Genomic DNA, 26,322 nt, shown 5'->3' with positions numbered 1-26,322 from the left:
AGCTTTTACATATGTTCATCTCATTCACAAAGTGTTGATTACATTAGTCAGTTAGAACCAACCACTGCCTTTGGCAGCACTTGCTATACATTCTGTAGCTGGAAAAGCTGAATTAACACAATTGCACTGAAGCATTTGGTCCTTGAGCACATCAGGTTCAGAGGAGATGAGCAAGGTACCTGGGCAAGAAGGGGCAAGCACATCTTAGAAATGATTTGAATGAGAGAAACACACCACTTGTCATTCCTGCTGGGCAGCCCTAGGCTGTCTTTAGAATATCGCCTGAAGGCGTAGACATACTTGAGCTAGTGTCCTCCATAGCACAGGTACCATAATTAGTTCTGCAATACGAATACTCTAGTTTGACTGCCCAACTAACAAGCCCCGATGGGGAAAGAATTTCCTTTTTCCTTAAATAAAGGCAGAATAAAACACAGTCCTTGTAGGCATTAGTAAATAATACCATATATGAGGGGACTTCAGAAAGTTTGTGGCAAAATAGAATTCCAGCATAAGTTTATTTTGGTGCAAAAAATTTGAAAGCCAGGCATATTTTTTTATGACACAAATTTCTGATGAACTTTTTAAAAACCTTTTCAAATGAACAGATTTCAAAATTTTTGAGCACACTGGAAGATAATGGGTCACATCCGAATCCCCTTGTTCTCTTAGACCACCTTGCCAAATCCCTGCTGATATGAAATGATATAGGTAGAGTTAGCTAGAATGCATGTTTATGGAACGCATTGGGTCAAGGATCTGGAGCCCTGGGAGCTGTACTATCAGTGTGACTGTGGGGCTTTCAATTCTTGGTCTCCTTCTCTTATATGTAACCAATATAGATCTTTTTTTTTTAAGATTTATTTTATTTATTTGAAAGGCAGAGTTTACACAGAGACAGGGGGAGAGACAGGGAGAGAGAATCTTCCATCCATTGGTTCACTCCCCAGATGGCCACTGAAGCAATGGCTGGACCAGGCTGAAGCCAGGAACCAGGAGCCTGTTCCATTCTCCCATGTGGGTGGCAGGGGCCCAAGGACTTGGGTCATCTTCTACTTTGTGCTTCCCAGGCACATTAGCAGGGAACTGGGTCAGAAATGGAGCAGCTGGCACTCAAACCGGTGCCCATATGGGATGCTGACATCTCAGGTGGTGGCTTCACGTGCTGTGCCACAGTGCCAGCCCCTCCGTGCAGATCTTTAATGTCTCTTCAAACTATATAAATGGTATGAGGCCCAGGAAAGTCCCCATTCATTGTGTCAGAGGTGTTAAGACCTGACTATCAGATTTTTACAACAGTAGGAAGATATCTCCAGGGCTTAACTAGATTGTCAGCAGGGCAAAATTCATGAACTGAAATCTCCCTTTTCCTAGATTTTGTGTGTGTGTGTGTGTGTGTGTGTGTGGGAATTACCCCTTTCTATCCAGGAGCCAGCACCTTTAGCCCTTTCTACCCATGGACCTATTATAGCAGTTTTTTTGTCTTCTTAGGAAAGAATGGGTAAAGTATGTTACCTTCGGTGTGACAATTTATAGAAAAAAGTTTGACTTTAGCAGAGCACAGTGGTAAATTTGAAGGTTGAACCTCGGGCGGCATTTTAAATAATTAAGTGGGGAGCTCCTTGGAGCACTTTCTTAGGGAAGATGGTGGAAGAAGTATGTTCTCCCTTGAAATTCTTCCCATGCATTTTATTTTTTGCTTACCTTCAGTGAAGATACAGAGGTGGGAAGACCCAAGGGGAATTGTTGCATGATCGTGGCATAATGGTATGCCACACCTGTGGATTTGGTTCAAGCATCTTTCCTTTCCCAGTCTGCCTTTCCAGGACTAAGATGGTCCCCATCTGTCAGTATTTGTCTTTGTCCTTCCTCTTCTGTCTCTCCATGTTTACTTGTAGTGGAACAAAAGCCTCTCTGATCTAAATTGAGACTACCTATCAGTTAGGAGATGGAACATACAGTGACTGATCTGCATAACTTGGGTTGTTCATCAGCTTTGCTTTGGGCAGCTGGTTAATTTGATTCACAAAGTTTAACTTCAGTCTCTGATAGTCTCTATGCAGACGCAGCCCAGTGAATGCTACTGGTCCAAGTGAATACTTCCGTACTGCTGAGATATAGCTGTTCTTCCAATTACGTAGAAATCTTTGTGCGAGCAGATCCCTGTCCATTTGTGTTCCTTTTTCCTTTTAAGAAGAGAACATTTATTTATTGGAAAGGCAGAGTTACAGAGATAGAGGGGAAGAGGTCCTCCATTTGCTAAATTCACTCCACAAATGGCCACAAGAGCAGGGGCTGGGGCAGGCCATAGCCAGGAGCCTGGAACTCCATCTGCATTTTTCCACCTGGATGACAGAGACCCAAGCCCTTGGGCCATCTGCTGCTTTCCCAGGGACATTAGCAGGGAGTTGAATCAGAAATTAAATAGCCAGGACTCAAACTGGAGTTCATGTGGGATGCTGACGAAGTGTGGTTTAACCCACTGTGTCACAGCTCCAGTCTCATATGTGTTCCTTTGTATATTATTTAGAAATTAACTTGCATAAGAGAAAAATGGTGAAATTAAAGATTTAAATTATAGGTGGGTGTGACATGTTTCCTACACTGGAGTGCCTGGGTTTGCTTCCCAGCTCCAGTGCCCAGTTCCAACTTCCTGCCAACCCATATCCTTGGAGGCAGCAGGTAATGGCTTGAGTGGTTAGGTCCCTAGCACCCGTATGAAGGATCTGGACTGATTTTCTAGCTCCTGGCTTTGAGCCCAGCCTAGTCATGGGCAGTGTGTGCATTTAGGGAATGAAACAGCACATGAGAACTTTCTCTGTTCACATATCTTTCTGTCTGTCTCTGAAATACATTTTAGGATTTCTAGAGACTTTCCTGGCTTGCCACTTGCTCAGTCTCCTTCGTCTTGCCCAGTGTTTAGTAGTACTTATCAGAACTGTGACCCTGGAGCCTTCTGAAGTTCACCTTGCCAAATTTAAAAGGAATAAAATCAATATTGATCATTATCTTGGACTTCCCTAATGAAAGAAAGTGGAGTTAAACTTGTAGACACTTAAAAAAATTGAGAATAATTGAGTAAAAAGGATTGCTGCTTAAGTAAAATTTTCAAGTTAGTAGAACCTCTCTTGAGGCAATATGCCCAAGGAACTGAGGAGTCATTAATTGTGAAAAAGGTCATAGGAACCTATGAGTATTATTTAAAACTGTGGGAATGGATCCATCTTGCCATTTAAAACCATGACAGTAGGCAGTAGTAGGGCATAGTCCTCTTAGAGTATTTTATTTGGAATTAAAAATGGATTTAGGGGAATATAACTGCCAGCATTGAGCATCATGTTCCAATTTTAGAGCTATGGGCACAGTAGGACCCATATCTGAACTATCGTCACTCCCATAGTTCTGGAATCAGACCACCGTGGTGACAGAAGCTTTTGGCTGACTTCTCGTGTGGGTGCCTTGTAGCGCACAGCGTCCGTCCAGCTCTCAGGGACCCGGTCAGTGTCTGCCAGCTGTGCCTTCTTCCTCCTCTGCATACCACCTGTTAACCAACTTAGCTCTGGCCTCAATTTTTCATATACTTACAGGGATGCTAATTTATTACTTTTTTCCCCCTCACGCTGATAAGCAAATTAGGTCATAAACATTTCTATCTAAGAAACCAATAAATAGTAATCATAATACTATAGTCTTGCTAAACTTAGCAACTCTCATTCCCCAAACAAATATAGGGCCCAATTCTTATCCCTTCACCCCAAACAGCCATCACAGTGATATGCAAAATCTCAATTTTGCTATTATACCCCAAAGACTTTGAACAACAACAAAAATCATGAGTAGAACATTTTACATTAGGATGAGTGCATGTAGAATGATAGTGTAACAAAAAATTGGAAAGCAGCAGACAGAATGTGACCTCTGGTATTTTCAATTTAATTTAATTTAATTTAATTTTTGAGAGGCAGAAAGAAAAAGACTAAGAGAAAGAGAAAGAGAGAGAGAGAGAGAGAGAGAGAGAGAGAATGGCCATCCTTTGGTTTGCTCTCCAAATAACCATGACAACCCCTGACCTGGCCAAGCTAAAGCCAGGAACCAGGAACTCAATCCAGGTATTCCGTGTGGGTGATGGGAACCAGTTACTTGGGCCATCACCATTGCCTTCCTGGATCTTCATGAACAGGAAGTTGGAGTCAGGAGCTGGAAGTGGGAATAGAACTTAGGCTCTTTGATATGAAACATGAGAGTTTTAATCACTAGGTTGGATGCCTGTCCTTGGATGGTAAGTTTAAAAATCAGTTAATTGGGGCTGACATTGTGGAGGAGTAGATAAAACTGCTGCCTGTGGCACTGGCATCCAATATGAGGGCCGTTCATGTCCTGGATGCTCCACTTCTGATCCAGCTCCCTGCCGATATGCCTGGGAAAGCAGTGGAAGATGGTCTGAATACTTGGACCCTGACACCCACCTGGGAGCCCACGATGAAACTCTGGTTCTTGGCTTCATCCTGGCCCAGTCCTGGCTGTTGTAGCCATCTGTGGAGTAGACAGTGAGGGAAGAGCGCTCTGACATCCAAATAAATAAATAATCTGTAAAAAAAATCAACTTATTAAAACCCTGCCACCAGAGAAGACAACAGAAAAAATTTCCAAGGTTAATAAGAAATAGCCGGAGCTAAAGAGAATCCTCAGGTTTACCTCATGTTACCCAATTTCTTATTCAAGAGTACTTTGGAAAGTTCATAGACAAATGGAATTAAAAGAAAAGTTAATTTTGGTGCAAAACTTTTTTGAAGTGCTGGCATTGTGGCTCAGTGGGTGATGCCACTGCCTGGGATGCAGGCATCATATGTAAGCACGGATTCTAGTCCTGGCTGCTCCACTTCTGATCCAGGTCTCTGCAAATGTACCTGGGAAAGCTGTGCAAGATGGCCACATGCTTGGGACCCTGCCACTCCTGTGGGAGAGTTCCTAGCTCCTGGCTTCACCCTGGGCCAACTCTAGCCATTGCAGCCATTTGGGGGGTAAACTAGCAAATAGAAGTTCTCTCTCTCTCTGCAACTCTGCCTTTCAAATAAAATAAATAAACCTTTAAAATACTTTTTAAGAAGCATTTGTAACTATATAATATTCACTTCCACAACATTTTTGAAGATCTTTCAAGTAAGAACTCTGGTTGAAGGACAGTCATTAGCAAAAACTTATAAAATCATTGTCCACAAAATCCAAATTATAGCTGATGTGCACTGAATCCTTAAAATGTGCCTGGAAGTGTTTTACATTCCCTTGCATGTATTGTTCACGTGTAGCTGTCTCATCAGCTTTGTGAGATTAAAAATGTTGTCACCATGTCTATTATATAGATGAGGACACAAGGTAAAGAAAAACACCCACAGCCATACAGAGTATGGCTAATAGGAGGCTCCAGCCAACCAGTCTGCAGGTTCTTTGCTCAAAGCTTTACTCCATCCTGCCTTTCCATGGACCCAGTATCTGCAAGTGGGTCACCCATATACCAGTTTACCCTGAGGGATGCATGAGAGAAAGGAGGAAATTCACAGAAGTATGTAGAGGTCCCTTGTGGATTCTAACAGTACCTCCATGTCTGCAGGGTTTCGGAAGGGTCACATGATACACTGCACACAGAAAAAAAATTAAAAATCTATGGTAAATGTCAAAACCATGATGCTTGTTTATGATATGATATTATCTCTCAGGTCTGCCCCTGTTAGGAATCACTGGATCTTCTTTTGAAAAAATGTTATTATCTTTAGATATCTGGCTTCTCAATGCATGAATTATAGACTTTGCGAAAACATTTATAGAAGAAAGGGATGTAAAAGTATTCAGTTCTTTTTCTCACATCTGCCCATGAAAGGGCCAATTATTTTTAGATTCATTATAAGAAAACATTTTAAAATCACTCATTTCTGGATTTGAATCTATTTTTCTTAATAAGGATATGAGACCATCCAAATGGCTATGACAATCACAACAACACAAAAAAATTAATAGTGTTGATTTCCCCCAGATCTTAAGGTTTGTGTTCTTCACATGGAAACCTTATGTCCAAGCTGGAGTTTGGTCTCTGGGTCAGCTTGCCACACTAGTGTGAAAGCGTGAGATCACAAAATGATCATACAGCAAATGGGATTTGAAATACAGCACATGAGCAGCTCAGTGACAGCTGAACAGAAATGGAATCAGAACACCAAAACTCAGCATCAAAAAGGCCAGGGGATCAGGGCAGAGTAGTTAAGAGGTAGTTCAAGAACACTGGAAAGGCCACATTTTGGACATGTTTTTGATTAAGGGTTATGCTTGTCTGTATAAGCCATCTCTGCCTTAGAAAATACCTGAAAAACAGCCCTGAATGCCAAATCAGAATACAGTTATTTATCACCCAGAAAACACTTATTAAATCAACTCCAGCATACAAAATTCTGTCCATTCGAAACAGTTCTTGAAATATCACTGTGGGCACTCTCTTCCCTGGTCAAGGTACTGCTCAGTTCATGAAGTGGTTTAATTTCCTTCCGTGAGTCAATATGAGTTGGTTGGCTTCTCATGTGTATACTCAAGTCTGGAGGGGGCAGGTAGCAGGCTTGACAGCTTCTCACTAGCGAGTCTCGATCCCAGAAGGAGTTCAGTAGCTTAATGAGCGTAATTAATCACGTTACTCTTTACTAAGCAGAGGGAACTGTAACACATATATGAATAGGGAAACCAAGTCAACTATGGGCTTCAACTACTGATTTGTTTTCTTCTGCTATTCCTCTAGGCCCTAGCAGTCGAGGAAAAGTGGGAAGGCAAAGGTCTGAGTCCAAAAACACATACCAGAGAATGAGCACATTTGGTCTAATCTTAGACATCTTCTCTTATGTTAGTCTAGGGGAAAGCTTTTTCTGTTTCTTAAGATTTACTTTTATTTACTTGAGAGGCAGAGTTACAGACAGAGAAAGTGAAAGACAGAGAGGTAGGACTTCCATCTGGTTCACTCCCCAGATGACGACAACGGCCAGAGCTGGGCAGATCCAAAGCCAGGAGCCAGGAGCTTCTTCCGGGTCCCTACATGGGTGCAGGGGCCCAAGGACGTGAGACATCTTCCACCGCTTTCTCGGGCCATCAGCATGGAGCCCGATTGGCAGTGCAGCAGCTGGGACTCAAACCGGCGCCCATATGGGATGCCAGTCCTACAGGCAGATGCTTAACCTACTGAGTCACAGTGCCGGCCCCAGAGAAAGCTTTAACAATCCTGATCCTTAGCACATATGTGTGTTTTTGTTAAACTTGTGGGCAAAGACTTACAGATAGGTGCAGAAAATAAATGTTGTTTGCAACCTAGAGCTCATCGTTCAGTATGGGTTTTGATACATATAAGAAGGAATATTAGGCTGCCAAAGGCAGTTAGAAATTAGGTGAGTCTTGGTAACCATAATGGTTGGTTCTGGAAAAAGTAAAAATACTGAAATAGTTTTAGATATCAAAAAGAGGTATTGGGGCTGGTGTTATGGCACAGTGGTCTGAGCTACCTCTTGGGATACCTGAATCCCCTATCAGAGTGCTGGTTTAGTTCCTGAGTACGCTGCTTCTGATCTAGCTTCCTGCTAATGCATTCTGGGAGCTAGTAGCTGATGGCTCAAGTGCTTGGGCTTTGGCCACCCTTGAGGTGGATCCAGATGGAGTTTTTGGCTCCTGGTTTCAGCCTGGCCCCACTTGGGTTGTTTTGGGCATTTGAGGAGAGAACAAACAGATGGAAGATAGCTGTCTTTTCCTCTCTTGCTGTCATTCTACCTTTCAAGAACATAAAAATAAATAAATACCATCAAGAAGAGGAGGAGTTATATAAAAATGAATCTTGAGACTGCAAGAGCAAGTGTAGCTTTTTTTTTTCAAATTCTATGAGATTTTCCAGGATGAAATTCATAAGCAGGAAAATTTGGAAGATTTTTAACTGTGATGATTTAAATGACAGAAATTTTGTTTTTTTGCAGAGTGCTCTTCTAGCTTACTGGAACATTCATTTCAGAACACCCAACTTGGTTCACTGAGGTTGGCCCATGTTCATCATTGCAGGCTTTGTTTAGGCTAAGCTTTTCTAGCCAAAACCATCACTAAAAATTAGATGGAAATTGTGTGGCACCGGCACACCGGGTTCTAGTCCTGTCAGGGCACCGGATTCTGTCCTGGTTGCTCCTCTTCCAGTCCAGCTCTCTGCTGTGGCCCGGGAGTGCAGTGGAGGATGGCCCAGGTCCTTGGGCCCTGCACCCGCATGGGAGACCAGGAGAAGCTCCTGGCTCCTGCCTTCGGATCAGCATGGTACATGTCAGCCGCAGTGGCCATTGGAGGGTGAACCAACAGAAAAGGAATACCTTTCTCTCTGTCTCTCTCTCTCACTGTCCACTCTGCCTGTCAAAAAAAAAAAAAAAAAAAAAACAATTGTGCGAGGTACAGTAGAAACCATTACAATTCCCATGAAACCTTTCCCAGTCTTTTTCTACTACCCTTTCATTTTGCCATGAAATGAGTAGGCTCTGTGATATGGTTTGAAAGCTCTTAATACATTTTGAGAACCTCTTCCTGCTTAAGGTCCATTGACATGGATGTACAGTAATAAACTAATGAATATTCAGGAAAAGTAGATAACTTCTAAGTGTGTTGTGCATCAACCCCTACGGCTTCAGTTCAGCTGTATGTAGAGCTGGTGATAACAGCTAATCACCTTGATCCTGACGGAATGTACCCAGTGGGTCATTGTGCAATGAGCTCATAGATGAACACGTCTACTCTGCTCCATGCTGAGGTTACCTCTTGTTACCGGAAGTGACTTCTGATGAAAGTTTTCCCAGGGGGAATTTCTGTCAGCATTGCTGATAATTCTTCATCTCCTCATTCCATGGGAAGCCTGGATGAATCGGAAACTGAGAAAGTGAGTCATCTTTCTCTAGGCTCTGCCTCACCTGCCATTGTCCCCAGGACAGGAGGAAGCCCATGCGCTCCAGGGTCCATCACGCTGTGCCTTTTGGCTGCTGTAGACATCACTGCTTGTCGCTGAGGGCTGTCAGCAGTGTACTTTGCTTGGATAGACGATTGTGAAGAAGTCAGAGTTAAAACATTCCTCCACTTACGGTGATCTGCTCAGGGCTCCTCTTTGCCGTCTTTGGCTGAGTGAAACTGACAGAACTCTTAAAGGCAAGCCTCACTCCTCCTTGGCCCTACACAGTTGTGTCCTTCCCACTGTGTTCACTGTCACAGGAGAGTTACAGCCCTGCGACTCCTCCCCTCATCATTCCTTAAAAACCCCGTCAGCCAGGCAGCCCAGCTGATACCTTTTTCCAAATGCATTTTTAGTTCATTCCTGCCTTCCCACCTCCACTTGCCCTGCTTACTTGCTTTTTATAAGAATGATGGCCACAGCCTTAGAACCAGCTTCCCTGCCTTCAGTTCCTGATAGCCTGGTGGTCTGATAAGCAGGTGTCTACAGATCTGCAAGCCTGTTTACTTGCTCTTGCTTCTACCTACAATACCCTCACCTCACATTTTTTCTTACAGTAGAATTTACAATTTTTTTCTGTATGGCTTAGCTTAAATGTCACCTTATCATTACAACTTTTCCAATTCCTGTAAACAAGTTTTATCCAATAGACTCCTAGAATATTTTAAAGTATCTATATTGTAACATTTTTGTAATAGATTTGTTTATTTATTTCTACCTGTGACCATATCCTGTTATTCTTTGTTTCCTCAGAATATATCCTGGGGATTAAATAAATAATGACTACACAGGTATTGAAAGAATGAAGAATCCACTGTATGCAGCTATCTCACCCAGGAAATACCCCAATCATCAACTTGCCCTCATTCTAAACTCATATGTCCTAGGTTCCATTGTTTTAAAGGCTAGATTTGCTGAATAGGATGGTAACAATTTCCATTTAAAGAGAGGATGCCTTAACTCAGTAGGTTTCTTTTGCATGACTATCTTTAGAGGACTCAAATTCAGGAACTGCCCAAGTGCAGTTACTTGCAGTCTATCTTGAAAGATTCTGATTCCATATGCCTGTCATGGTTCCTTCAAATCTCTGTTGTGATAAGGTTTCCAGATGATTTCCAGTGTTCTCGCAGATTTGAGTTCCACAACCTTTGTTTCTGACAGACTGCATCTCAGTCTATAGGGGTTGTATTTGAAGATTTGTGAGTCCATTCAACTCTGCTTCAATCCATTTGTCCTCACTTCTCCACCTAACAGACAGTGCCTGTTTTGAGGGATGGGGAAGCCATGCTGTGGCTCCAAAAAAACAAAAGCACAGTGTTTTTCCTGCTCTTGTGTTTTCACAGGGCTACTTTACTTCTGCTCACTACGTGATGTGTGTGGTTTCTCTCATGCTGACCAGTGGCTGACCCCATCTGGGTGCCCTGTTACTCAGTTTAATTCTGATGCTGCCTACCTGCAGACAGTGTCTGGTCTCAGAGATTAAGAGTTCATTCCCACTTGGACTATCCCTACTTCAGGTGCAAGTTGCAAGTAGTAGGTTGTCATGTGCACTTTTTTTTTTTTTTTTTTGACAGCAGAGTGGACAGTGAGAGAGAGAGACAGAGAGAAAGGTCTTCCTTTGCCGTTGGTTCACCCTCCAATGGCCACCGCGGCCGGTGTACTGCAGCCGGTGCACTGTGCTGATCCGATGGCAGGAGCCAGGTACTTATCCTGGTCTCCCATGGGGTGCAGGGCCCAAGTACTTGGGCCATCCTCCACTGCACTCCCGGGCCACAGCAGAGAGCTGGCCTGCAAGAGGGGCAACCGGGACAGAACCCGGCGCCCCGACCGGGACTAGAACCCGGTGTGCTGGCACTGCAAGGCAGAGGATTAGCCTAGTGAGCCGCGGAGCCGGCCCATGTGCACTTCTGAGTGATGGGCTCTAAACTGGGGTCCCCACAGCCCTCTCCTTGGGTGTGATTCATATATTAGAGTGCCTCACAGATCTCAGAGAAACACTCTACGTGTGTTCACCGTGTATCATAAATGCACAAAGGAATAGCTATAAGGAGGAGATTTATAGGGCAATGTGTGTGGAAAGGGGCTCAGAGCTTCCATGCCGTCCAGCATGCCACCCTCCTTGCATAATCACATGTTCAATGACCTGGAAGCTCTCTGAACCCTGTACTTCTGGTTTCTTTGGACATTTCATTAGGTGGGCTGACTGATTAAGTCATTTGGCCATTGGTAATCAACTCAGCCTTCAGCCCCTCTCCCTGTGGGATGGATGTGGCTAAGACTTACTGTTTTAACTCAGTAATTGTGTGGTCGGTTCCCTTGGCACTCAGCCTCTATCCAGAAACTACCCAGGAACCCTGCTTCATTACAGCAAAACATGCCTGTATTATCTTGGAATTTTCAAGGGACTTAGCAACTCTCTGGCAGATGTTATCACTCAGGAAATTGCAAAGGCCTTAGCCCTTGATTCTGTGCCAAGATTTAGGACCAAAGATTACTGCATACTAGATACTGGATACAAAAGATACTAGATACAGATATTAGAACAAAAGATTCTATCAGTGCCTCTATCTACAAGTAGTTTAGGAGTGCTGTGTCAGGAACTAGGAGCAGAAATATGTAAATTTCTGATTATTTCACAAGGCTCCTCTCCCCTGGGCCTGGACTAGGAACAAATGATCTGATTGTTTACTGTCCAATGTTGTAAGAGTAGGGCCAGGACTAGGTTAAGGCGAGTGAGTCACTAGCCTAAAGCCCAAGATTTCAGGGGACACTCACTAATGAAGGCAGATAATATTGTGTGCAGTATTTGAGAAAATCGAAAGTGATGCAGAAAATTCGTGATAAACAAAATCTCAACAATGTAAATAAAGATAGGATCACTGTAAATAAGACAGGGGAGCGCTGAGCAGATTGAAGCCAGAAGCAAGAGGGAAAATCTGCAATACTGACTGTGTTTATTTACAGTGTTGCTATTTTGTTCCTCATGGATGAACCTCTCCTTAGTCCTGGCTCTCCTCCAGAATCCCCTATTAAAGATTTTACTACACCTGCTGTGGGAGAATGTCTTCCCCCCAAACCCTCCGTATTAGGGACTTTTCGTTTCCCTCCCACATTAGTAGCAAAAGGGCTGACTTTCACATTTTATGAGAAGATACCTTGGACTCCAGATTCTAAGACTTATTTGAATGGTGGTGCCTTTTAGGTTATCTTGCTCCAAATGCATTTCTTCTTGATGTTTATCACAGTGACACAGGCTTTTTACGACCCTCTGAAGTGCTTCAGAGAAAATGGAGAGTGCTTTAACACTGCTGATTTACTCTTTCAGGTCTACAGTAATTTCCTTACTGCCTAATTATAAGGCTTGGTGTAATTTACTCTACACATAATGTTTACTGATGCACATATGGTGCCACATTTCAGGGAACTGTACCCAGAACAGGTATTTTTGTCATACTGGAGCATGGAAAATTTCCTTCATATCTAGATAAAAATGCTAAGAAATATAATCATTTTAACAAAGAAAGTCCTCTAGTGAGAGAGAAAAAGTCACACCTATCCTTAACTTGAGAAAAAAAGATACAATCTCTATATAAACACTGTTTTAAAAGCTGAACAATGATTACATATCTTTAAAGATTTTCAATTTACTCCAAAATCAGGCCTTTGGAAGGAGCTGGGTAAAAGGATGGAGAGAAAGTGAAAACAGTAATATCTTTTGGGCTTACTTCTCAGCTAACTTTGAAAAAGAAGATGCTGACTAATGAATCATGGTTCTTGGACTCTTTGGGATGGATGAGACTCCTAGGATCGTCCTTGAGCAAGAGGTTCTTCTTCAGCTTCCTTAGGATTCTGCCTGTTAGCTTCTGCTTTAGAGATGGGAGCAGATCTCTTCCCCCGGCAGGTGGTACCATTATTGGGTAATTTTAGTTATTAGAAAATAGAATTAAGATCAATCACTTTGGAATTATCAACCATGGATGTTGGTTTTGTGAGCAAAACTGCTTTCAAAGTTTAAGCTTCCGTAGAGAACTCTATTTAGAGTTTCCAAAGACCTACAAGTAGTAATCACTATTGTACATGAAGTCATATCGCACTGCCTTTTCATAGCCCTGCATGCTAAGAATGGCTAACCTTAGGGACTGAGCAGCTAATGTCCTCTTGTTGTTGAGACAACTAAAATAATCACTTCTTTTGATGATCTGATCACTTACTAAAGTTCATTCCTGCTTCCAGAGGAAGGGTGGAGAAGCAAAGCTGTTCACTGAATTTTTTTTTTTTTATAAACTGGTATTTGTTTAGTGTCTGTTCTTCCCTTAATCATATATCCATAATTTCTACAGTTCTTCAGAGAATTATTACTATCAAAAAGGTTGTTTTAAGAGTGTGGAATTGCCAACAGGGAGATTAAACTTCTTACTGATATAAAGCTTGGAAAGTAGTGAACCCTTGTGAGCTGACTTGCAAGTCTGGCCTTTTAATGACTGTGGTTAAAGTTGGCAGACTTTAATCTTAGTTTATAGCTTTTATTAAAATTCTCCTAATGAGAATTGTATATGGTAAATATCAATTATTAACGAGTCCCGAGTTTCTCTATATTCATCGTAATAATAAGTATCATGTTTAATATAGTCACCGGTATTTTTTCTTCCTTATGCTGTCCATATCTGTTTCCATCCCCATGCAAGAAACTGAGCCATGAGTACAATTTTGACAATTATGTTTTGAATTAATCATAGAGAATAAAAGGAAAGGATGATCATTTTAGCTGGAGGATATCTGATTAAATGCACATCAGGAAACTAGCAGACTTGCCTGGTAGATTCAGTGAGAAATCGTTGAACGAATTGTACCCAAGTGTTCCAGGATTAAAGGAGAACCATTTGTCATGAGGAATTTGGGGATAAGAGGAGATTTTTCTATCTGATCCAGCTATAAGTGTTTGTCAGAACTTTGGGTTCTGACTAACTAGTCCCAGCCCCACCCTCTCTTCTCCCATACTTCCTTGTTCTTTCATGAGAGCATCACTCTCCTTAACCGTTAAGGCAGAGCTTCTGTATTTTCATTTGATTCCTTCAGTTTCAAAGAGGATCAGCCTGCCTTAAATACCTACCATCTAAGTTGCGACTGTGTAAAGGGGATGGCTGAAAAAGCTAAAGTGCACCCTTGGATGTGACAAGCTGGGAGGTCTGTAAGACCAGAAAAACAGGACAGAGAGGATTCTGAGTTCTAAGGGCAGGAAGAAGCCAGCACTAATGAACCATGCCTGACTCTGAGCAAATTTCTTCAGTGCCTCTTTGAAATCCATAGGTTTAGATCAATGTGACCCTGAGGCTGTATCTATCGATGTCAAAATAACTAGTTGGAGGGGGATAAGTTGTAACTGATCAACTGGTCATTATGTCTGAAGATTACCATAGCAACCAACTTATCTGCTGCTCCTTGTGTGTTTTCTCTGTGTCTTAGGGCAGCTTGAGGAAGTGCCTTTGACATTGTTGCCCACTTATGGGCAAGGATCAGCATTTGGGCTCCATTCCAGGTCACAGCCCAAATCAAGAAGGCCAAGCAACCCAACCAGATATTCTCCTAGTTCACAGAATATTTAGTAATAGCCAACAATGTCTGCTTTGGTTTTCCTCTTCTTTGCTTTTCTTAAAGCTTATGCTAGAAAAAGAATTACTTTGGGAGTACTGGAATAAACAATACAAGTCAATTTTGTTAAATTGACCATGTGGAGGCTCCTGCATGTCATCTCTAGCTTCATTTATCTTTTTAAGCAGGTAGCTGCTGGATATAGCAGATCCTTGTTTATAAATACGCAACAGGTGAGTGGAGCCAGAAGCAGCCAAGGAATCACAGTGGCAATGAGAAAGAGAGAGAGAGAGAGGGAGAGAGAGAGAGAAATCCACTGATGAAGCCATCTAAAACCAGCATTAATAAACTACTGCATGTACCTCAAATCCACTCCTCTCCCTATTTATCAAATATGTGTTGACTGTGTTTGTTCTGCAACTGCCAAGCTGAATAGTTTCAGCTTAGACTAAGTGGCTTACAAAATTTTGGCAAAATGTATGTTGTCTGACCCTTTACAAGAAGGTCTACCAAACCATACTCTAGAAGTAAATCCCATATATAATAAAATGAATATATTGCTGGAACCCAAATTCTCCCAAAAACTAAAGGACCTTGAATCTGACACTGTCTCCTGCCTTTTGCTTATCTGGTGACGGCACCAGTCATTCTACAGACTTTCTACAAATTGGGGAATGTGAAGTAATTATGAGGCTTCCATCTGAAATGAAGTTTCTCTAGGGAAACATTCAACAGCTGTTGGAAATGAATGCTGTGCAATAGTTAAAGACATGAAGTGAACTGTAGCACACAGTTTTAGAACTCCAGGGAGAGAGGGTAGCTCAGAGGCACACAGTTATCCACAACTGGTTCCGTTTTGTAAGTGTTATGGGCTCTTAAATTAGCACAGATGGCCAGAAGCTTCAGAGGTGTATTTATCAGTGACATCTGTACCAAGACGTGGGAGCCCACTCTTCTTCCCTTACCGTACAGCATCTCATTCCAAGTTACCCATCCTGCTCAAGTGAACTGAAGTGTCAATCATCTGATACCTGGAGTGGTAACTGGTGAATTTTGGATAGATTGCTCCCAGGAACTCATGTATTTGTAGTGGGGATTCTCCTAAGACCCAGAGGATGTGTGCTATAATAAGGAATGGTAGGACTATGGATGTTATGGGACCACATGACTTTACCTGGTACAATTCCTACTAAACTGTGGTTAGGTGCGTGGGTTTGAGCTCATCAGAAATTATGATTTTAGAGAGTTGTTCTCCTCTGCATCTTGTTTCAAGCTCTTTAACTGCAAACTTTTTTAAAGGGTTTGCTATTAGCCTGACATCAGATCCTTCCATTAAGTGTTACCAAGCAATTGTGGAGAGTTTAAGTCACTTTTTCAACAGCATGTTACAAGCTTCTAAAGGGCCCTGGCTGGAGTGAGCTTGTCTTGTTACTCACACTAGATTCAAGAGGCTTGTGCCTATTTGATGCCACAATAGATAATCAATACTGAGAGTGATAAAACTAGTCATCTGATCTTAGATCCCCTCTAGGGATGAGTAATATCAGAGGGCCGATAGGGATGGGAAGGAATGGTTCATGAGGAGTGGGAGTAAGGGATGTAAAGAAGGGTAACATTTGTCCAATTTGGAATGCATAAAAAATAAAGTTCCAAACATGTGGGCCTGGAGTAAAATTGTGCAATTCTTAAAATGAGGAGACCTGACTCTGGCATTTGCTGTCTGCAGTAAATGAATCCTCCCTTTCCTCATCTGAACAACACAGATAATGATGCTTGCCCTGAAGTCTGAGCCACTCACCCCCACCATGACGTTGTAAGGAAGGTCAAATGAAATAATGTCTAGGAAAGTTCCCTGCAAGCTATAAAAGCAAGACATGCACAGGACATTATTAAAGGAAATAAGTAGCCAGAGAGTAAGTAGACCTTCCAAATACACAAAATCTTAAATACACATTTTGGTCTGAGTTAAGATGTCTGAGCAAAGTAGTTAGGGAAAAAAAGATATTGCTAGCCTAAGATTTATTTATTTATTTGAAAGTCAGAATTATAGAGAGAAAGGGAGATACAGAAAGAGAGATCTTCTATCCACTGGTTCACTCCCCAGCGCTGAAGCCAGGAGCCAGAAGCTTCATCCAGGTCTTCCATGTGGGTGGCAGGGGCCCAAGCACTTGGACCATCTTCTGTTTTTCCCAGGCTGTTCGCAGGGAAGGAGATTGGAAGTAGAGCAGCTGGTACACAAATTGGCATCTGTATGGGTTGCTGGCATCACAGGCACTAGCTTTACCTGCTGTACCCAATGTTGGCCCCTAGGAATATATTTTCTACCTTCACCCATGTCACTTAAAATTCCATCCTTTTGAAATGTCAGATTCTTCCAGGATAACTTAAAAACTAGGTATTTGAAAGAATGTTTGTTCTGGTGGGTGAAGAAATAATGAGAATTAAGTGAGAGATAAAATTCACACAATGTGATGTGAAGGAAATGTTAAAAAAAAAAGACTATAAATATATACTGTTCCTTAGAACAACATCCAATGCATTTAACAGAAGGAACTCATGCTTACTAAACAGGCCAGTCATTTATGTGTGAGGACAAGTTAATTGTGACAATTGAGAATAGAGAATAGAATAGATGTGAATTGAGAATAGAGACGGTAGAGGAGTTTTTGGCAGTAGGTGAGATTAGATGGCTTGTTTTGCTTTTCTCTACGCAGTGGACTTCAAAAAATTCATGGGAAAAACTTAAATGAGTATGTGCATTTTAGTGAAATTCTTTAAGCCCTTTGTATACTTGGACACACATAGGATTTGGTACACCAATAGCTCCTTATATGGCAATAAAAGAAATAAACAAATGAACACTAATCACACAGTAGAGAGGAGTCAGAGAGAAAGCATATTTCTTCTCTGAGGACTTCTCATTTCTCTTACACTCATGTTTCTGCTTCTTTGGAGATAATTGTGTTAGTACCTACACTATTATATTTTTGTGCATTTACATTCTCTCATTTCTCTTCTTTGGCAAAATACTTAAATATCCTTCATACAAATAAGGCATTTGAGTAGATATTTCTTTATGGATCCATGTGTTTCCTTAAGGTCAGAAAGAGATCTTGTAATGCACAGCTGAAGATATAACTAAGAGACCTTCCTTTATTTTTTTAAGAATGAATGTTGAGCCGGCGCCGCGGCTCACTAGGCTAATCCTCCACCTTGTGGCGCCGGCACACCGGGTTCTAGTCCCGGTTGGGGCGCCGGGTTCTGTCCCGGTTGCCCCTCTTCCAGGCCAGCCCTCTGCTGTGGCCAGGGAGTGCAGTGGAGGATGGCCCAGGTGCTTGGGCCCTGCACCCCGTGGGAGACCAGGATAAGTACCTGGCTCCTGCCATCGGATCAGCGCGGTGCGCCGGCCGCAGCAGCCATTGGAGGGTGAACCAACGGCAAAGGAAGACCTTTCTCTCTGTCTCTCTCTCTCACTGTCCACTCTGCCTGAAAAAAAAAAAAAAAAAAAAAGAATGAATGTTGAGCCAGCGCCGCAGCTCACTAGGCTAATCCTCCACCTAGCGGCGCCGGCACACCAGGTTCTAGTTCTGGTCGGGGCGCCGGATTCTGTCCCGGTTGCCCCTCTTCCAGGCCCAGTCTCTGCTGTGGCCCGGGAGTGCAGTGGAGGATGGCCCAATTGCTTGGGCCCTGCACCCCATGGGAGACCAGGATAAGTACCTGGCTCCTGCCTTTGGATCAGCGCGGTGCGCCGGCCGCAGCGTGCCGGCCGCGGTGGCCATTGGAGGGTGAACCAACGGCAAAAGGAAGACCATTCTCTCTGTCTCTCTCTCTCACTGTCCACTCTGCCTGTAAAAAAAAAAAAAAAAAAAGAATGTCCATTAAAAAGATTTGCAGGTATTTAAAGATTTACTTAGATGTATGAAAGGCAGAATTGCAGAGAAAGAGGGAGAGAGTGTGAGAGTGTGAGAGTGTGAGAGTGTGGGAGAGTGGGAGAGTGGGAGAGGGAGAGAATCGGTCTTTCATCTGCTCATTCACTCCCCAATTGGCCACAACAGCTGGCGCTCATCCAGGCAGAAGTCAGGAGCTTAGAACTCCATCTGGGTCTTTCACGTGGGTGGCAGGGACCGAGGCATTTCCCTGGCACATTAGCAGGGGGCTGAATAGGAAGCTGAGCAGCTGGGACTCACTGGTGCTCATATGAAATGCCAGCACTGCAGCAGGCAGCTTAACCCACAAGATTTGCAGGTGTTTAAAACACCTGCACTTAGGAAGAAAATTAAAATGACACCTACAGGCTTCAAAGTCTCCCGCAGGTTTAAGCTTTTGCTATTACTGTAGGAGAACCATTTTTGCTTGTCTTTTACAGGGAACTGTTTCATATTCATCAAATGGTTGCAGGTTTTTAGACTTTGTGCAAGACAGTTTTGCAGTTTCTATTTGAATGTAGCTCGGTATACATCATGATACACTGCTCATGTCTCACCCCATAGGCAGACAACTTTTGGTCATTTTGCAGAGTTTCTTTTCTTGTGAGTTAAATTGTGTCTATCCTTTCATCACTCTCCCTCTCATGAATTATAGAAGTGGATTGTTAAAATAGGTGTGATCCATTGACTACATTTCTTTGGGTTTGCTGAAGAAAATGCAGTTATTTACATTGATGAATAACCTTAATTGGGTAAAATAGACTGGTAGTGCTGAGCTAATACCTTTAAATGTCTTGTCTTATGCAATTAATATTCCCTTGTCACACATACATTTAAACAGTTGGAAGAAAGCCTTGTGTTCTTGACTCCTGTCAGACTTAACGAATGATTTTGTCAAGTCATTCCTTTCTGCCCTGGTTGATTGATAGCTAAATTTTGGTCTTCTAGCTTATGTAAAAAGTGTTAACTATGCCTTTCATCTTGTAAGCAAGGGCATTTAAACCATTCTAATAGTCAATTTACAGAGGAATTACATTGCCTGTTTACTGGAGGGGTCAAAAAATGTGCCCCTGTTCATCAGGGACACAAATCACAGGGCCCATGAGCTAATGAAGACAATATTTATGGGTTCTTGCACTTGCTGTATGATACCAAGTTCAAGTTGTCCCTACTCTGGCTGTTGAGGACTCTGGCTCCCACTTTGGATGTACTTATTCTTATGGATTATAGGATGGATGTGTCTTCATATTAGTAGTCTTAAGAAGGAGAATAAAGTATAAAGAATGAAGTATTCTATAGAATGCTAGATATGTCAACTGCCTATGCAGCTTTCAAATATCTCTTTATAGAAAGGAAGATCCTTGATCACCTCTGTCACTACCTGGCTTATGAATTTCCGTCCCTATAATAATCTCTATTTCAAAGCATGGAGGGTAAATTTCTGTCTTTTTGGGGAAGAGTCTCATAGCCTTTGACTTGAACTCAGAATCCTGAGAAACATTTTATTAAGGACTTCATAATTTACTATTTTAAAAACCTTCACTAATAATTTATATGAATACAACAGCATGTTTAACCACTTTCACAGAAGGCATATCTTAAATCATGAGTCCTACTCTTTTTTTTTTTTTTTTACAGACTCCCAAGTCTCAGGAAGTCAGTCTTTTTTTTTTTTTTAAGATTTATTTATTTATGTGAAAGGCAGAGTTACAGAGAAGCAGAGGCAGAGAGAGAGAGAGAGAGAGAGAGAGGGAGAGGGAGGTCCTTCATCCACTTTTTCGTTCCCCAGATGACCCCAACAGCCAGAGTTGCACTCATCTAAAACCAGGAACCAGAAGCTTGTTCCAGGTCTCCCATGCAGGTATAGGAGCCCAAGGATTTGGACTATCTTTTACTGCTTTCCCAGGCCATAGCAGAGAGCTGGATCAGAAGTGGGGCATCTGGGACTTGAATGGATGCCCAAATGGGATGCCGGCACTGAAGGTGGCAGCTGTACCCTGTAAGCCACAGCGCCGCCCCCAGGAAGTCAGTCTTATAATGAATATCTAACAGGTCACTTTATACTCTTGGCATGAGAATTCATTAAGTATCACATCTGCTCTAGTGGGATCACTGATTCCTCTTGTGGTATCCATCTGCCACAAGGTCTGTTCTTTCATCCTTTTAATTGGAGGGTTTTTTTTTTCTTTCTTTTTGGACTTACTATCTTGAGAGATGGGGGTGCGGTGAGTGGAAAGAAGCATCTAGAATCCTCTAGGCACCTCACTGTTCAGCCAGGAATCACATTTGTTCCTGAAACTTTCTCCATTACCATTATATGCACCATTGTTTTTGGTCAATAACGTATGCAGAGCTGGTACAAGGTAGCCATCTGAGAGGTTGTATATGTTAGTAGTTTAGCGTATGATCTCTGGGACCAGACGATCTTAGTCCACATCTTGCCACTGCTATTTATCAGCTATGTGAGTGTGGGCAAGTTACTTGATTCTATTGCCTCAATCTCCTCATCAATACAATAAAGGAGGGGGCTGACATTGTGGTGTAGCAGGTAAAGCTGCCACTTGCAATGCTGGCATCCCATATAGGCACTTGTGCATATCCCATCTGTTTCCACTTTCAGTCCAGCTCCTTGCTAACAGCCTGGGAAAGCAGCAGAGAGAGGATGTCCCAGGTGTTTGGATCCCCAACACCCACGTGGAAAACTCAGATAAAGCTTCTGGTTCCTGGCTTCAGCCTGATGTAGCATTGGCTGTTACAGCCATCTAGCGTGAACCAATGGATGGAAGAGCTTTCTGTCTCTCCTCTCTCTGAAACTCTTTCAAATAAATAAGATAAAGGAAATGATTGGAAGCTCTTTTGAGAGAAACAAGTGAGTTATTCTAAGTGTTGATAACAGTCTCACAAAATAAACACTAAATGACAGATGTTAATATAAAATATTTTTCCCTTCTCCATTCTTGTCTTCCCCTCACCACCTCTCCTCCATGGCCCACTGCTACAGTCCACTTCTGCCTTTTTTATACACCTTCCCTTCCACCAACACTTGCTTTGTTTTCTTACACTGCAGTCAGCAACTGTCAGCTCTGCTTTCTTCTAACATTTTTACTAGAACCAAGACAAGCTCTTGTACCTGCTGGACTGAGGCCATCTGGATATCCACAATGATTCCCACACTCCTTGATCCCAAGGCAGCCTTTCACTGTCTCTCCTCATGAAGGAAATTGTCCTTGCCTATCATGGAGGGAAAAGAGAACTTTGACACAGACCTGTGTCTTCGGGGCCAGAAAGTGAAATCAACAGAAGCAGCTAAGCACCTGCTACTGTCCTTTACAATGAGCCTCAGTCGGCTCTTCCCTGTGCTAATCCCCATAACGTATTTCTTTGGTGTACTTTCTAAGCTAAAGGATTTGTTTAATCTATAAAAAATGGGAAATTGTAGCTATAATATTTTTAAGCAGGACCTTTGGCTGTAAAAATTTAATTTGTGAAAAAAAACTATTAATTTTAATGTTTTGGGACAAATAATTAAATTGGAATAACACCAAGCTAATTGATTGATCAGAAATGTGCTTTATTTTCTTCTTTATTTTTATAAAGGGAACTGATTTCATGTATATCTACAGTTTTATGAACACAATAATACTTCCCACCCTACCTCCCTTGTTCCCATCCTCCTTCCTTCCTTATGTTTCTTTTAAGTATTGCTGTGACATACTTTCAATTTACTTTATAATCACAAGCTTAATACTCCATTAAATAAAGGATTTAACAAAGAATAAGTAGAAAGACTAACTCTATACTCAGAAGTAGAAAGGGGTATAAACAATAATTAAATCTCAAGATGTCAATTTCACTCATATACATTTCATTTTTGTATTCTATCACCACAAATCAAGGAAAATATATATTTGTCTTTTGGAGACTGGTTTATTTCACCAAGCATAATGATCTTCAGTTGCATAAATTTTGTTGTGAAAGACAGGATTTCATTCTTTTTTATAGTTGAGAAATATTCCATAGTGTACATATACCACATTTTCTTTATCTGTTCATCAGTTGATGGACATCTGGGTTGACTTCATATCTTAGCTATTGTGAATTGAGCTGCAGTCAACATGGTGGGTATGGGTAACTCCTTCATATACTGATTTCCTTTCCCTTGGGTAAATTTCCAGGAGTGGGATGATTGGGTCATATGGTAGATCAATTTTCAGATTTTTGAAGAATCTCTGTTTTGTCTTCCATAATGGTTGTCCCACAAGTGGTATATTAGTGTCCTTTTTTTCCCACAACTTCTCCAGCATTTGTTATTATTAATAATTTTTTTTTGATGATAGCCATTTTTACTGGGGTAAGATGAAACATTGTGTTTTTTATTTGTATATCCCTGATGACTGATGAGAGCCTATTTTCATGTGTCTGTTAGCCATTTGTATTTCCTCCTTTGAAAAATGACTGTACATATCTTAGCCTATTTCTTTTTTTTTCTTATAAAATTTATATTTATTCTTAAAAAATTTGAAAGGAAGAGTTAGAGAGAGAGAACTCATCTGCTGGTTCACACCCCAGATGGCCAGAACAACTAGGGCTGAGGCAAGCAAGGAGATAGGAGCTTCATTCATGTCTCCCATGTGGGTGCAGGAGCCCAAGGACTTGGACCATTTTCTGCTGCTTTCCCAAGCACATTAGCAGTGAGCTGGATCAGAAAATGGGGCAACCAGGACTCAAACTAGTGCCTATATGTGATGCTGGCATTGCATGACACAGTTTAACCCATTAACACCACAATTCTAGCCCCATTAGCCCATTTCTTAACTGGATTGTGTTGCATTTCTTAAGTTTCTTAACTATTCTATGTATTAGTACTCTATCAGATGAATAGTTTGCAAATAATTTGTCCCATTCTGTTGGTTGCCTCTTAACTTTGTTGAGTGTTTCCTTTGTCGTGCTGAAGCTTCTTAGCTTAATGTAATCCCTTTTCTCTATTTTTGTTTTTATTACCTGTGCTTCTGAGGTCTTATCCAGGAGGTCTTTGCCTATGCCAATGTCTTGCAGTGTTTCTCCTATGTTTTCTTCTAGTACTTTGATGGTTTCAGGTTTTAGGTTTAGATCCTTGATCAATTGTCAGTTGATTTTTGTATAGTATGGGAGGAAAGCATCCTGTTTCATACTTCTGCATGTGGAGACCCAATTTTCCAAACAGTATTTGTTGAAGACACTGTCCTTTATCCAGGGAGTGATTTCAGCTCATTTGTCAAAGATTAGTTCGTTGTGGATAAGTGGATTCATTTCTGGAGTTTCTAATCTGTTCCATTGGTCCACAAGTCTATTTTTGTGCTAGTACCAGGCTGTTTTGATTATAACTGTCCTGTAATATGTCTTGAAACCTGGTATTGTGATTCTTCTGGTTTTGTTCAAAATTCATTTTCAAGATGTCTTTTCCATTTCTCCCAAAAATTGGTTCAATGACCACAAAAACTTACTGTAATGAAATGGATGTAGTATTATCATCTTATCAGTCATCCATTTTCACAATAATGTAGTATAAAAGCACCTCAGCAGCATGCAGCCACATTTGTCAATCACTAATCTAGGATAGTCATCCTGTCCACCCAAACCTGTCATGCGCCCGGGCTCAGTTGCTCTTGACTGATCAAGGATGACGTTGGCAGGGATGAGTGAGGTACTTTAGTTCTGTTCATTGTCTTTCTAAACCTTCTCCTATAACAGAAATCTTGCCTAAACATGTCCTCATAGGAATAGCAGAGACCAGAAGCAAACAAAAGAAATGATTAATTGAGTATTTTCAATCCCCTTGAATCGTGGTGGCAAACAATCATGCCAAGGCATCATACATGGTAAAGTCTAGAGTCACAGAAGGCAATCACTACAGAGATATACAACATTATGCTCAGATACAGAGATGAAGAATGGTGTTAATGCAACAAATCTATAATTATTTAAGTTTCTCTCAGTGCTTTTTATTCTCTCAGTGAGATATGTTCCTAATTTACTTTCCTACTGTATCAGCACTCCTAGAGAAAAAATCTAGAGACAAGAACTTTTGATCTGGTTAAACTAAACCATCATATGCTTGCACATAGGTATTGTAAATGGTGACAGTTGTACTTTTAATTGATCCAGCAGAGACTGAGTTTGGTAGTGGATAAATGGGTTGGATGGAGAAAAACATTAGGCTGCTGAACTATTCTTTTCCTTTAGCAGTAATTGGTTTCATTACAGAAAGAATCCCAATTAAAGTGATTTTATTTCATAGGACATAGTTGATGCCATCAAGATAATAACCAAAGAATTTTAGGTTTCTCTTAAAAAGAAAGCAAAATTAATTTAAAATGGTGATTGTTTTGTAGATGCTTTTGTATAGGCTTCATTGATGTACCTTTGCTTCCCCAACCCTCATTCCCACACCAAGTTTGGACAATGCCTTCATACTAGAAGAATGTGTATATTGATGGCTCCTTTCCTTATTAAAATGGCTTTGGGTGTTTTACTACACTGACTGATTACCTTAATTGACCTTCAGACTGGCTAAAATTTGTCTCACTTAATGAAACTCAATTCTTGTCAAGCCCCCAGGCTAGATGGCTCATGGTCCAGTCACTTTTCTGCTTTGATTTTTCATTTTTAATAATAAGCATAACACAAAGCTTAAGGAAATATGGTAAAATATGTCAGAAATCATGAAGCAAATGGAGAAGCCAAATTTAAGGAAAGATGTAAGGCTTCAGAATTTTAAGCCTATTTCAAATCACACTCTACCTCCGAGTTTGACCTTAGTTGGTGTGTCTTACATCATAGTAGTGAAGAAGTTAATGCTGCTATTCTTAACAGGATTTATGTAAATATCTAATTGACAGGATAGATGTTAGACATTTGTTAGATGTTAGACATTCATTGAGTATCATCAGCCTAGTCTAGACTTGGTTATTAACTTTTACTTATGAAAGTCAATATGGCTCTGGTTTGCTCAGTCACATAGCCAATTCTGCCTCAAGATTGACATGCAAACAGTTTCCATTTCTGGGGCAACTCAGCAAAGAAAGAAAGCTTTCATCCTGCAAAATAAATAGGATTGATTGGTAGTGGCTACCTGGAACACAGCACAGAGAAGGATTATGAAGTAGTAGTTGAGCTCAGCATAAAAGAATGCTGTGATTGATTAATCATGTCTACTGTGGGCACAGAAGAGAAGAGTTGTAGAAAGCTTGCTATTCCTCTCCAGGTTTGTAGTTTCTGATCTTGTTCCTTATAAACAACCTTCACCTTTTAGTTATTTCTTATAAATACATCTCTGTTTTTTCTACTTTCATCCATGCTTGCATCTCTGTTTTTTCTACTTTCATCCATGCTTGGGATCCTGAATTAGTGTTCTGATAGGTTTACACTTTATGGGTCATCTTTTTGTTTTTTGGGTAAGCATCCAAATTCATTTTCTGTGTTTGGAGATTTCAACATCTTATGAATCTTGATATGAGACTCTGAAATTGCCAGACCCTCTGTTTTCACAAAAGATTTTTTTCTCAGTACCTCACACCTGTGACCTTGCAACTATGTGTGGACCCATGACCTAGAACTTGGGTCTGTATTCCATCCAGACAAAAATCCGATATATCTTCCCAAGACTGTGCATCAAAACTAAAAGTCAAAAGGCACAAGGTGTCCTGATGTGTATGAATTCTTTCTGCTCTGTGAACTAGCAGGAATGTTTTCCTGCTTAAATCAGCCAGAATTATTTTGTAATGCTTGAGACAAAGAGCTTGACTGATACAATGAGTCTCCCAGGGAAGTGTTTCT

The 26,322-nt window shown here is 41.3% G+C and overlaps 1 protein-coding gene and 1 non-coding gene across 8 annotated transcripts in view; both read left to right on the top strand.

The window, feature by feature from the left end:
• Positions 1-26,322, top strand: part of CTNNA2 (catenin alpha 2) — a 1,277,539-nt gene that overhangs the window by 992,580 nt on the left and 258,637 nt on the right. The window lies entirely within an intron of this gene.
• On the top strand, positions 7,262-7,388 carry LOC127490462 (small nucleolar RNA SNORA40). The gene has a single exon (XR_007918411.1). It is a non-coding gene; the product is annotated as a small nucleolar RNA SNORA40 (small nucleolar RNA).

Source organism: Oryctolagus cuniculus, chromosome 2 (assembly GCF_051225735.1).
Source record: "Oryctolagus cuniculus isolate XC-2025 breed Fujian yellow rabbit chromosome 2, ASM5122573v1, whole genome shotgun sequence".
Classification (NCBI taxonomy): domain Eukaryota; kingdom Metazoa; phylum Chordata; class Mammalia; order Lagomorpha; family Leporidae; genus Oryctolagus; species Oryctolagus cuniculus.
This window is presented reverse-complemented; position numbering and strand designations above follow the sequence as displayed.